This window comes from Sorghum bicolor, chromosome 9 (genome assembly GCF_000003195.3).
Source record: "Sorghum bicolor cultivar BTx623 chromosome 9, Sorghum_bicolor_NCBIv3, whole genome shotgun sequence".
Taxonomy (NCBI): domain Eukaryota; kingdom Viridiplantae; phylum Streptophyta; class Magnoliopsida; order Poales; family Poaceae; genus Sorghum; species Sorghum bicolor.
The window spans coordinates 33,310,656-33,324,372 of NC_012878.2; the positions used below are offsets into that span (position 1 = coordinate 33,310,656).

The window sequence follows — 13,717 nt, forward strand, 5'->3', positions numbered from 1 at the left end:
GAGAGTCAACCAAGTGTTAGAAGATATGTTGAGAGCTTGTGTCATCTCTTTCCCTGAGAAGTGGGATGAATGCTTACCTTTAGCTGAGTTTTCTTACAACAATAGCTATCAAGAGAGCATTCACACGGCACCCTTTGAGGCCTTGTGTGGTTCAGTAGTGGTCTCTATATGGAGGATTCTGCTGGTGGGCACAGCTAGATGTCCTTGTATCATTGTCGTAGATTTATTTCTGCTATTTTATTTGTGCACTCTGAACCTTGGTATTGTAATAAATAAATTTCAAGACTTGTTGTTGTATGAAATGGATTAAGTAATGTAAGCTCTACTCATTATTGAATTATGGATGTAAACTTGGATTGTTTTGAGTTCTCCCATTGGGTGTGCTCGACAGAACTGACTAAATAGCTATCTATTGGGATACTTAGTGTCTAATGGAAGACATGTACTCTAGGCGGTTCTGCCACACTGATGGAGCAGTAGACTGTAGTTCATGATTATTGTCAAAGTACTTATCCATCTTTTTTCTGCCAATAAGTGTGTTCTTTCGATAAGAAGCGTCTGTGCCTCATGTATGCTATCTTCTTCATATAAGCGGTACTATCTATGCATACCATGCAACTAAGCTTCCCCTTGAACTGCCCTTATAATGTAAAGAGAGCAGGGTAGTCATTGATCATAACAAAGATAATTGCTCTGAGCGTGAATGATTCTTTGCGGTACTCATTGAACATTTGAACACCTGTTTCCCATAGTATCTTCATATCCTGCATTAAGGGCTCCAAGAAAACATCTACATCAACTCCAGGCTATGTAGGTCCAGAGATAAGGATGGTTAGCAAAAGGTACTTTTGCTTCTGCATCAACCATGGAGGAAGGTTGTAGATGGTGAGGATCACTGGCCATGTGCTGTGTTTGCTGCTCCACTTAGCAAATGGATTCATTCCATCAGTACTCAGTGTGAATCTAACATTCCTTGGTTCCCTTGCTAAGTCCTTGTGGTGTTCATTGAAATCTTTCCACTACTAGCCATCGGCTGGGTGCCGAAGCTTCCCATCATCTTTGTGCTCATCAGAAGCATGGCAGCTCATAAGTTGGGAATCAATTAGGTTAGCGAACAAACACCTTAATCAATCGACCATAGGAAGGTACCACATCACCAAAGCAGGAACCTTTTCCTATGCATAATAGTCTACTTCTTCCTTTTCATTTGTTGTGCGCGATCTTGGTTCGATTGTATTTCGAATTACGCTACTTTTCTGACTAAATTTTTGTTTCGTTATTGAGATGTGCCTCCCCCACACTTATTTTCCTGTATACTTTCCTATGAAATATGTGGAGACAAACACATACAAAAGAAAATAGAGAAAAGAGTAGATAAAATATAATGCACTTTATTTATTCATGATGGTGATAGTTGAACAAACGCTTTAACGATTGAACTAACGACTGCCCTAGCTCGATGGGCCTTAACCTAAGACTTAACTAACTAGCCAAACCTAGCCGCATTGTGCCTTATTGATGGGTAACTAGGCAACTATGCCTGCCCTTTCTTGCTGAGGCCCGAGATCTCTTCGTGCAGGGCTGCAATCACTGCCTCGAGCTTATCTTTATCACTTCTATTCTGCGGATTAACTTGAAACTGATCCCTAGCTGCTTGTCCAGGCCTTCAATCATCTTGTCCCTTAGGTTGTTGGATTTCTCCATCCCTCTAACAATGTTAGAGAGGCCTTGCAGCTTTTTGTCAAGGGTGCACAAGGTAGGAGCTAGCTGCTTGGGTGTTTTCTCCAGTGCTAGTGCTAATGTTGTCCTCTTCCTCTAGGGCTTAGGTGGCAGTGCGAGATGCTCGACGGAGCACACCTCGTTAGGGTTAGCCCTAATGCCTTGGATAACCAAGCGAGCGATGGTGTACTTAGCACAGATTAGCTTCCCATTCTTGTCGGTTTGGACCGACACGAGCCGCTCGTTCTCCCTAGGTTGGGGAAGTGGAGTACCCTTGGGGATGGTGACTTGCTTCCCTTTAGCAATTCCTTGCAGCAATCGCCTTGTAGGAGAAGGATCAGATGGTTCTTGCATGTAGTATGCTTGATCATAGCAATGGGGTACTGTGGCGACGTGCTTCGGTGGCACCACGGTGAGAGACTTCAGTGGCACCACAGCAAGAGGCTTTGGTGGAACCATAGTGCGAGGCTTCGGCTAGGTGATGACGAGGGCCTTCAAGTTGTCGACTGCTTGGTCTGCCATTGCTAATTGATCTATACTAGAGAGCTTCTTAGGGAAAATAGGTGGCTGGTTATGAGATACTATTGAGGAGGGTCTAGGTATGTATTTATATGGGTTTTCAGAAGACGTGATGAGGACGGATTCTAGGCTATACGGGATGCGTATGGAAGAATATCCGATTACGATTGGATTATGCGGGAATATCCATAGGAAGAGCATAGAAGAACAGGGAATGAGAATCGGGACGGAGAGCGACAGGGGGGCGCCGATCGGCCCCACATAGGCGCCGGCCGGCCCCAACAAGGGCCCACCTCGGGTGCCCTTCTGCGTGGTGCCTTTAGACTCTTCCGATTTTCTGTTAAACATATTTTCGGATAAAAATTCATATTGGAATACATAGAACTTAATATGGTGGTAATTGAATAAATTCTATCTCATCAATTACTCCTGAATCAAATGGTTCTAAATAAAGTTTAAGTCGGTGTCCATTTACCTTAAATAACGTACCTTCACTTGATTGTAAAGTTACCGCTCCGTGTGGTGATGAATTCATGACGGTGAAAGGTCCTTCCCATTTACTCCTCAATTTTCCAAGCCAGAATAATTTGAACCTGGAATTAAAAAGTAATACCTTATCTCCTGGTGCAAATTCCTTCTTCTGGATCCTCTTGTCATGCTATCTCTTTGTTCGCTCTTTGTAGATCTTCAAATTGTGGTATGCCTTCTCTCTCCATTCTTCTAGTTCTGATAATTGCATTTTTCTTTTCTCTTCAGCGGCTTCAAAATCCATATTCCATCTTTTGACAGCCCAATGAGCTTTATGTTCTAACTCGACTGGCAAGTGAGAAGTCTTACCATATACCGATTGATATGGGAACATACCCAAAGGTATGCCCATAGTGCATTTAGTAACTGATCGCTCCATAGAGTTCCCATCTCATTTACTATTTTTTGGAGAATATTTTTGATTTGTTTATTTGATGTTTCTGCCTGGCCACTTGTCTGAGGATGATATGGAGTAGCGACAATATGTCGTATTCCTTGATTTTGTAGGTATAAGTGAAACTTTTTATCAGTAAAGTGTGTTCCTCCATCACTTATAACCATCTTTGGTGTTCCAAACCTTGGAAATATAATCTGTTCAAACATCCTCTTTGAGTGTCTTGAGTCAGCCTTCTTGCATGGTATGGCTTCTACCCACTTGGATACATAGTCAACTGCCACCAAAATGTACTTATAATTCCATGATTTCACAAAATGGTCCCATGTAATCAGTTCCCCCAAACATCAAAGAGCTCCATCTGAAGATTGTTGGTGAGTGGCATAGCATCTCTAGTAGTGTTATTTTCGTGCCTCTGACATGGCCCACATCTTCAGCTAAAATCTTTGGTGTCTTCATACATGCTTGGCTAGAAGAAACCACTCTACCAAATTTTTGCATGAGTATGGAAAACTCCATAATGACCTCTGATGAATGACATTTCTGTATGATCTGCATGCCCTCCTCCACTGGTACACATATTCTCAGCAACTCATCTGAGCATACCCGAAAGAGATAGGGTGGATCCCATATGTGGAGACGACTTTCATACATAAGCCTCTTTTTATTTTCTCCTGGTGGTACGCATCCTGCAACCATAAAGTTGACAATATTCACGTACTAAGGATCTGTCTTGGTCACTTTAAACAGCATGTCATCTCTTAATGGGTCGTTAATAGGTAACTTCTAAGGTTCTTTAAAATACATCCTAGACAAATGATCAGCAACAGGATTGTCTACACCTTTTCTATCTTTAATTTCCAAATCAAATTCTTGAAGTAATAAGATCCATCTTATTAATCGTCTTTCTTAGTGAACAAATATTTAAGAGCAGCATGGTCAGAATACTATTTTCGCTCCTACTAAACAAGACCTAAATTTATCAATAGCAAAAACAATAGCTAAAAGTTCTTTTTCAGTGGTTGCATAATTTAATTATGCTTCTGTCATTGTTTTGCTAGCATAGGCAATTGCATGATGCATCTTATCTTTTGTTTGTCCTAAGACTGCACCTACAACATAATCACTAACATCACACATAATTTCAAAAGATAAAGACCAATCAGGGGTTGAATGATTGGTGCGGATGTGAGTGGTTGCTTAAGAATATTAAATGATTCTAAGCATTCATCATCAAATTCAAAAGGTACATCCTTAGCTATCAATCTAGTCATTGGCCTAGCAATTTTGTGAGAAAATTCTTATAAATCTACGATAAAAACCACAATAACCAAGAAAGCTTCGGATTCCTTTTATATTAACAGGTGGAGGTAGCTGTTTGATTACTTCGATTTTTGCTTTATCTTCCTCTATACCTCTTTTTCACACTAAGTGTCCTAACACTGTTCCCTTTCTAACCATAAAATGACATTTATCCCAATTGAGGACTAAGTGTTTTTCTTCCCATCTTGGCAATACTTTATCTAAATTTTCCAAACAATCATCAAAAGTTTTTCCATAAACTAAAAAATCATCCATAAAAACTTCCATGGTCTTTTCTATCATATCAGAAAATAGACATCATGCATCTTTGGAAAGAAGCGCACTACAAGAAATGCATGATTTTTTAACATATTTAGTATGACAATAGACTGTGATGTCATTATATCATCCAGATTATGACATTCTGTAATAGGCATTTTGATCTAGTGACCTAAAAAAGTTGGATGTCATAATAAATGTCATAGAAATGTTCTAATTCCATACGATGTCATCCACTACACTACCAGACTCAAGATCTTTCCTGTTGGTTTTTATTATTCTCATAGGCTTAGTAAAAACCGTCAGAAATCTCAGGCCTTGTTTAGTTGGTGTACGAAAAGTTTTTGGGTGTCACGTCAAATGTTTCATAAGATATCAGAAGGACTATTTGGATACTAATAAAAAAACTAATTACATAATTAACCTGGAAACTGCGAGACGAAATTATCCGACCAAACTGTGTAATTAGTTTATTTTTTTATCTATATTAAATGCTCCATGCATGTGTTCAAATATTTGATGTGATGGGTGAAAATTTTTTGGACGGGAAACTAAACAAGGCCTCAATATCTCCTGTTGGTTTTTAAAATCCATCAAAATTGCGTCAGCCTGTCGGTTTCTCCACAGTACCATGGGTCCCACATCGGTTCACAAATAAAATTTCCTTATTCCTATACCCTAGCGAGCCCGACCCATTCACATCTGTGTCGCCGCCCCAGTCCTCTGAGCTCGCAACTACATCCATCGCGCTGCCGGGCTCCCTTGAGCTTGCACGCACGCTGCCTCCCCGTGCCCTCCCCGAAGCTTGCGCCGTGCCTCCGGGGATCTCGTTGACGCCCGCGCCGCCGCCCTGGAGACCTCCTCGATGTCCGCACCGCCGCCCTAGAGACCTCCTCGACGCCCGTGCCGCCGCCCCTAGAGACCTCCTCAATGCCCGCCGCCGCCCCCAGAGACCTCCTCGACGCACGCGCCGCCGCCCCAAAGCCCTCCCCGGAGCCCGCGACGCCACCCCAGGTCCTCCGCGGCGCTCGCGCCGCGTCCCCATGGACCTCCGGACGCCTGCGTCGCCGCTGCCCCCAAGGGTCTCGAGAGGCTACACGCCCTAGGGGCCTCTACAACACCCATGCTGCCACCAACGCACAGGGACAAGCCGCACCAACGCCGCCCTTATGATGAGGTGCCCTCTGTCTCCCAACCTCCCTTTCAGATCTGCTCTTCCTATCTCAAATCAAATTTGCTAGTTAGGTTCCCCATATACTGTAAAGCGTTGGTTCAACTGAAAATTGAAATGTGGGAGGCTGTAAGCATTTAAGTGAGAAATTTAGTTGTTTTTTAAAAATAAATATATGCAGCCTAGGTTTTTTATCGTAGGCGTCTATTCATTCTAGTGCATCTTGGAGGTATGAGGTGTATAAGCTGAGTTTATTGCTTAGCACATAGGTAATCCAATATTCTCATGTTTAGAAGCCTAGATTAAAATATAATTACTGGAATTAGTGAATCCAATGTTCTCAAGCAGATAGTGATGATTTGGTTGAAATTTCAGTGTTGTAGAGCAGACAACATTCTCAAGTATATGTATGAGATGCTGCTTCTTTGTTTCCCTGTCTCCAGTTACCCATCCATAACTGCAGTTTAGACTAGTAGCAAAGATACAAAAGACAAGTGAATCCAAAAAAATATTTTTCTTGTGTCCATGATTTCTTTTGTGACTAGTATAGTGCCCGTGCTAACGCTACGACTTTATTTCAGGAAATACATATGAAAACAACCAATTAACGATATTGACTATGGTAACACTACGGTTACACTTCAAACTACCGAAAGTGCTACATATATATTGCTAATCAAACATGGAATAAGATTGACTTTTGATTCAGAAAATGATACAAAGATAAAAGAAGTAAGCCAAGCCTCATATGTATTCAAGCATGTAGACAGACTCAGTCAGACTCAATGAAAGCTCAAGATACCAAACTTGGACAAGCTCGTTTACGGGCATGTTTCATAGAGGATTTAAACAACATCTTTTGTTTCACAAACTTGATTCGATAGCTTGGGAAACCTAGGCAACGATCGCGAATATATAGGAAAGCAAATCTTTGAGAAAGCATGCTTGGGAGTCAGAATTGTTTGACAATAGATTAATGCCACTTGGTCACAACAATCCAAGTTATCTGGTATCTAACATAAACAAGCAAAATAAAAAATCATCACTCGAAAGGGCATATCGGCCTGAGCAGTACATATGAAAGCTAAAGAAAAGAAAAGAAAAAGAAAAGAAAAAAAAGAAAAGGCTATTTCAGGGAAGTGTCAACAAGTGGAATGTTTATTAAACATACATACATAAACCTCCAAATACTCTTCTCGATAAAGGGAAATTGTATTTTACTTCTTCCCTGTTAGTCAGAACATTAACACCTGCACATGAGCACTTGATACCTGCAGCGTTGCTTTGCAGCTAAAGGTGGCCGTGGAAACAACAACAGAATATATAGTAGAACAAAAGCTGAATTATCCTTATCTAAGGCAGCACTTTTGTGAGTTTGTCCCAAAAAAACTACAAGTATTAATGATAAAAACATCAACATATATCTAAACATTTTGTCTCCAAAGCCTCCAATACTGGCAATGCATCACAAGCACGAATAGTGAGTTAGTCCTACCTGTCAATAGCAAGTGACCATTTGTTGTCGATAAAGTCAGTAGCACAATGCATCACATAATGCGCCTGCCAATATCATATCAGTAAGAATTTCAGCTATGCTCTATTTATACAAGGCAATCTTCATTTCCACACACATAATGACCTTGAGAAAACCACTACTATCCATGATATCTGAACTCTTTATTCAAGATGCATTATGTGTGATAGGATATTGCCCGTGCTAATGTTACGGTGATAGCTAAAAGATGATATATATTATTCATTGTGACTGCCAAAGTATTCTTAGTCTGTTCCATGGCTGCTGCTCACCTCAAAGAAACAAGTAATAACCAAACTAATTCGCCAATCCTTATGTGCTTTTATTGTGACTGTGTCATGTGGGGCATCGGGTACACAAGGAGGAGGCGTGCCCGCGATGTGCGCTGGGCGACTGAGCGCGCGGCAAGCCTGGTCCAAGCAGCGCATGCGAAGGAGCTGGCCGCGCATGCAAAGGAGCTGCAGCAGAATTGTGGCTGATGTGCGCCGGGCGACTGAGCGCGCGGCAAGCCTGGTCCAAGCCGCGCATGCGAAGGAGCTGGCCGCGCATGCAAAGGAGCTGCAGCAGAATTGTGGCTGATAGTTAGAGATCGAGTCAATTTCCTAAGTTTAGCAACAAGTCTTTCCCTTGAGTTTAGGAGGTTTATTTCCAATTAAGTTGCTGCCTCAGGCTATTTATACTTGTAATGGGAACTTGGAGAATTAAGCAAGATCAATTACCTCCATCTCTCTCTCTCTCGTTCTCAAGCCCGGCCATTGTGAGGGGTATAACCTCCGGGACTGGAAGACACGCCAGGAGACTACGAGCTCCGTAGTCGAGGGCCGCCTACCCTAGATCACTACGCCCTTGACAGACTGCCAAAACACTCTTAGTCTCTTCTATCATCTAGTTAGGAAGCAGTGCTCCCTCCTGAATGCCAGATAGTAACACAAATTCATAGTATATTAGTAAGAGGTAAAGTATGTACCGATGATAACTGATAAAGCTATAATCAATTATCTTCAGGTATGATGTTGGTTCAACATGAGAAATGTCCAGAACACCCATCATTAATAAAATACAAGCATATACAATAATTTAATACATAGTTGTGTAATCATTCGTATTTTAGTCAAGGACTAAATGTGACCATGCAAAGCACCATTCAGTCCGGCTGCACCTATCTAATGTATCAATAGTTTTTTTTGCCTATGCAACTAAACAGCAGCAGCATCTGTAAATAATACAATGAACTTAGCTATAAGAACTGCAAAATTTACATGAGCTATAATAAATCACCTTGCACCATTGATGTTTTGTTCTTCGGCTGTTTTGCAAATTTCCATGTAGGTTAAGCATTCCAACAGCCAACCCAAATCTCCAATTTTCATTCAGTCATTCAAAAATTATCTATTCTCCCAAAGTCCAAACCTGCAGTCGTGCAGAAGCCAAATAGGAATCATTGATTGCATGGGGCATAGAAATTATGGGCTTGCTGGAGAGGCCTAGGAGCAGCGACTCAAGCCCTGTGAACTCCAACTTACTGTCAGCTTCATGCTCCCCCAAATCAATGTGAACTCCACTTTGCTGTCAGCTTCATGCTCCCCCAAATCAAGCAACAGAAGGGGAAGAGATCCAAATTAGAACTCAGATCCAGGACAAGAAAGGAGGGAAAAGACATAACTACAGACTTGCCTGCAGTGACTCAAACCGTGGGTCAAATCTTAGATCCAGGACAAGAGAAAGGAGGGGAAAGACACAAAACTACAAACTTGCCTGCTGCCAACTTGCCATTGGCTTGTGTTGGAGGTCGTCCCCCGTGTGGGTCTCATGCTATACGCCTATGCTGCAATGGGGGACCCGCCTGCTCCGCCGGCCGCCCAACTACCTGGCGGCCTGTTCGCCCGCCTAGCCATGGCCGTGGAACGTACATGCGAAAGGGAGCTGTGGGACGGGGCAGAGTCGAGGCGTCCGCTCGTGGCCAAGGCGACGTCCAGCATGGTGCATCATTGGGGAGGCAAAGTGCCCTACGACGCCTTGCCGCGGCCTCGCCTTTGCCCAGCGCCGGTCTGTGCGGCCTCAACGGCTCCCTTGCCCTTGCTCCTCTATCATCAAGGATGGGGCAGCGTGAGGGAGAGATCGAGGAGTCGCCCTGGTGATCGTGCGTAGGGGAGAGATCGAGGAGGAGTCACGGGCTCACGGCTTTGGGGAGAGATCGAGGAGTCACGATGGGAGAGGAAGAGGAGGCCACTGGCGAGGAGGAGTCACGGGGTCACGGCTCTGAGTGATGAGTTTGATCCGAGCATTTTTGACCGTTAGATGTGATTGAGTCAGAGGAATGTGAGATTATAGTTAATCTTGTCCCTTAATTTCCAAAGACATATCTTTATGGGTATAATTTTCTGGGTGTACTTAGTGTAGCTTACAACTGTATTAGTAAGTTATGGGGTGCATTTAGTTAAGTTCTGAACTGGTGGATTATATAGTAGTAGAGATAAACTTCATGATTTCTGTCAATGTGTAGATGTTTGTAAAAGGACCAGTATTTACTAAAGAAAAAATACATAACTGAAAAAACATAAGTGTGTGAGTGATATTTGGCTAAACAGAACACTACTGGTATTTTTTCATAAAACTGAGAATTAGAAATACAACGTAGCTTTGTTGTGCCCTGGTTGGAGGTGGTCTATGCGTAATGCTAGAAGGGCGATGGAGAATAACTAGCTAGTGAGGAATTAGGCAATTAATTTGGGATATTGAGTTTCATCTCATTAATTTTGGATTGCGAGTTCCACAGTCTTCATGTATCTCGAATTATGTCTGGTTATTTTGGGATCTGAAATAATTAACATGCAAGGAAGAAATCCTTTTTTTCATTGTCTGTTGTGTACTTTGTTTCTGAGAAGAGCTATAGACTTGCAGCAGGGGGAGAGAAGAGCTAGTTCTCTCATGTCTGAAGAGCAGAAGACTTACAGTAGGTTTACATACTCAGAAGTTGCACTGGAGATTATCTATGCAACTCTAGACTTAACAACTACCTGCTAATTTGTAGAAATTGAGTAGAATGACATTTCATACATTTATGCCGTTAATTAACTATCTGTTGTTTTGTTGTAGCCTGGGAGCAGTTGACCTACATTGAGCCAAGAGGAAAGGAGGTAGCTAGGAGGTATAAGTATGGCCATTTATTTTATAAAGCAACCGTTATTTCATAGATCTGGTGGATACTCTATGTAATCACTTACAATTTAACATTGTCATGTATTATGATCACAAGAGCTTGTATTGTGAAGTGTGAAATATTTGTGTACTGCTATGAAATATACCATATTGTGATCCATGAGATTCAGAAATGTACACTGTGCATCTAGATTCTTTTGTTTTTGCAAATTGTTATCAGTGACGCATTTTGGACGCGACATCAGTGACGCGTCTTCTCCATACGCGTCACAACTATTTTCACATTAGTGACCCATCTTCTCAATACGTGTTGTGGTGAGGTCTCAGATGTTATGACAAATAACCAATGTCATACCTTATGACAAAAAATATACAGATGTCACATGATCCTTTTATGACAATGATTTTTTGACATATAGTTTTTTGTCAACTAATTGTCACAACTCTTATGTTGTGATATTATTTTCATATGTAATGACATAAACAGAAAGTCAAAAAATCACAGGATTCTTATAGTGGCAGGTGCATTACGTAATCCAAAAGACATTTTACGATAAGCATAAGTTCCATAGGGACATGTATATGTGGTATTGCTTTGATCACAAGGGTGGATAGGGATTTGGTGATATCGTGAATAACCATCAAGAAAACAAAAGAAAGAATGGTTGGCTAAATGCTCTAGCATCTCGTCAATGAAAGGTAGAGGAAAATGATCTTTCTTTGTTGCCTTGTTGAGTTTTCTATAATCTATGCACATTCGTCATCCAGTAACAGTTCTTTGAGGTATTAATTCATTTTTATCGTTTCGAACAACTGTCATTCCTCCCTTTTTTGGGTACAATTTGGACAGGACTTACCCACTCACTATGTGGTATAGGATATATAATCCCTGCATGCAAAAGCTTTAAGACCTCTTTCTTTACTACATCTCTCATCACATTTTGGAGTCTACACTGAGGCTCTCTTGAAGGTGTAATTTTGGGATTGGTTAGTATGCGATGAGTGCAGAGAATAGGGCTAATCCCTTTTAAGTCTTGGAGTGAATAACCAAAAGCAGCACGGTATCTTTCTAAAACAGTTATTAGTTTATAAGTCTCCTCATCAGAGAGTTTATTACTTATAATCACCGGATATTTTTTATCATTATTTATAAAAATATATGTAAGTCCAGAAGGTAGTGGTTTGAGCTCAATAGGAGGGTTAAGTGGCTCTAGCAATTCATCAATAGGTTCAGGATCAGTAAGATCCTCTTTCTCTTCTTCGATGAAGAACTGGGTATCATCTTCTAAATCAGGTTGATTAAAATTATCAAATACTGATGACTTAACCTCTACTATTGGATCTAATTTAGGAAGGGGTTCTACTTTAACTTTTATTGTATTGGTTATAGGCATTGAAAAACTAAGTCCTTTCCCAAATTTAATATCTACTTTACCATTACGACCTTCTTGAAGAAGTTTTATTATAGGTACTCCAATCATTACATTAAAATCACACACATCAAATATATAAAAATTTAGCAAAATGTAGAAATCATTAATAACAATAGGAAGTGCACTCAAAACTCCTAAGCTAGGAATAATGTGTCATGAATAATTTTTTAATAATTTATATGTAGGAATTAATGGTATGTCTTTCAATAATTCTTTAGCAAAGGTGTATGACATAATCTTGACTCCTACAACCGGATTATATAAAGCTTCAAAAGATGTGAATCTACTTGCAACTTTACAATAGTCGAGGGTGAATTAAGGCGAATTACTTTTGGGGATTTCTCGGATTCCATTAACCAATCATCACCCAAAAGAAAGATTAATTCTCTTATGACTTCTCTAAGAAACTTTAAATCATCACGATGTGAAAAATTAGGATTAAAATCCCTAGATTGTTGGGGTTGAATAATCTTATGATAAAATTTAGTATTACCAAAATCATCAAAGAAATCATCCTCAATTTCAAACATCCATTCAAAATTTGGAGTCATTTCTGTCTCATTCGCTAATTCAACTATAGATGAATCAGGTAAAGGTTTATTTTCAGCTAACTCATATTCTTCTTCTAACAACTCTTCTTTTTCTTTGGGGAGATCATTTAAAATATTAGTAAGAATATTTTTAGCATGATCAACAGTAATATGCATAAATGCTCCTCCCAAGGCTAGATTAAGATATTCTCGATTTTTATTGTTACGGCCTAAAAAGAAATGTTGTAAAAGCATGGGTTCTGGTAAAGCAAGATTAGGTCTAGAATTTACAAAACTATCAAAACGATCCCAAGCCTTGCCAAGCGATTCCTTGTCTAATTGTTTGAATCCTATAATTTCAAACCAAAGTTTAGCGACCTTTTCTACCAAGAAGAATTTATTGCAAAACTCATTTCGTAATATATCCCAGTCTCCTTGACTATTCCCAACATGATGATTATACCATTTATTAGCTCGACCCGTTAATGAAAAATGGAAAGAGTTTTCACCTTAGAGTTTTATCGGCCATGCCAAAAATTTTTAGACATGAACATGTTTGCTCAAAATCAGCTAAGTGGGAATAGGGATTTTCGCTAGAATTACCAAAAAATGTGTTCTTGAACTAATGTAATTAGTCCCGGGCGTAGCTCATAGCCAGATGATGTGATAGGTTTAGAAGATTCCTTTGGCTGGAGGTACGATCCCGATGGTGCTCCATATTGATATAAAGTTGAGATTCAATTTCCATTATATATTATATATATATATTTTAAAAGATAACTATAGACTAAGATAGACTATGTCAAAATCAGCAATCTGTTCCCCGCCAACGGCGTCATAAATGCTTGTTTGTATAAACTAACTGCACTCTAATAATGATTATAATCAGATTATCCGCAAGCGCACAGATATATACTGATCAGCACTTCACCAAGATTAACCCAGTTTTAATATCGAACCCAAAGGAACAGTAGGTGATTTATGACTTAGCCTATAATTTCTTAATCTAAGGGGGCACAAACAATCTAGAAACTATTGATGATGAGGAAATACTAGTGTACTCTGGTTCCAATAACCGGTAAACTTTGTATAGTATTATCTTATCGGGCAAGTAACCTAAATAGGGGGAGAATCAGAGTAACCCCCTAC

The 13,717-nt window shown here is 40.3% G+C and overlaps 1 long non-coding RNA gene across 2 annotated transcripts; it reads right to left on the minus strand.

Annotated features, from left to right (window-relative positions):
- Nucleotides 6,843–9,717, minus strand: LOC110430027. 2 transcript variants are annotated; one of them, XR_002447220.1, is made up of 4 exons: nt 8,970–9,717; nt 8,725–8,856; nt 8,166–8,355; nt 6,843–8,004 (listed from the first exon to the last, which is right to left on the minus strand). It is a non-coding gene; the product is annotated as an uncharacterized LOC110430027 (long non-coding RNA). The 2 variants fall into 2 exon arrangements; XR_002447219.1 differs by having other exon boundaries at nt 6,843–8,355; nt 8,970–9,715.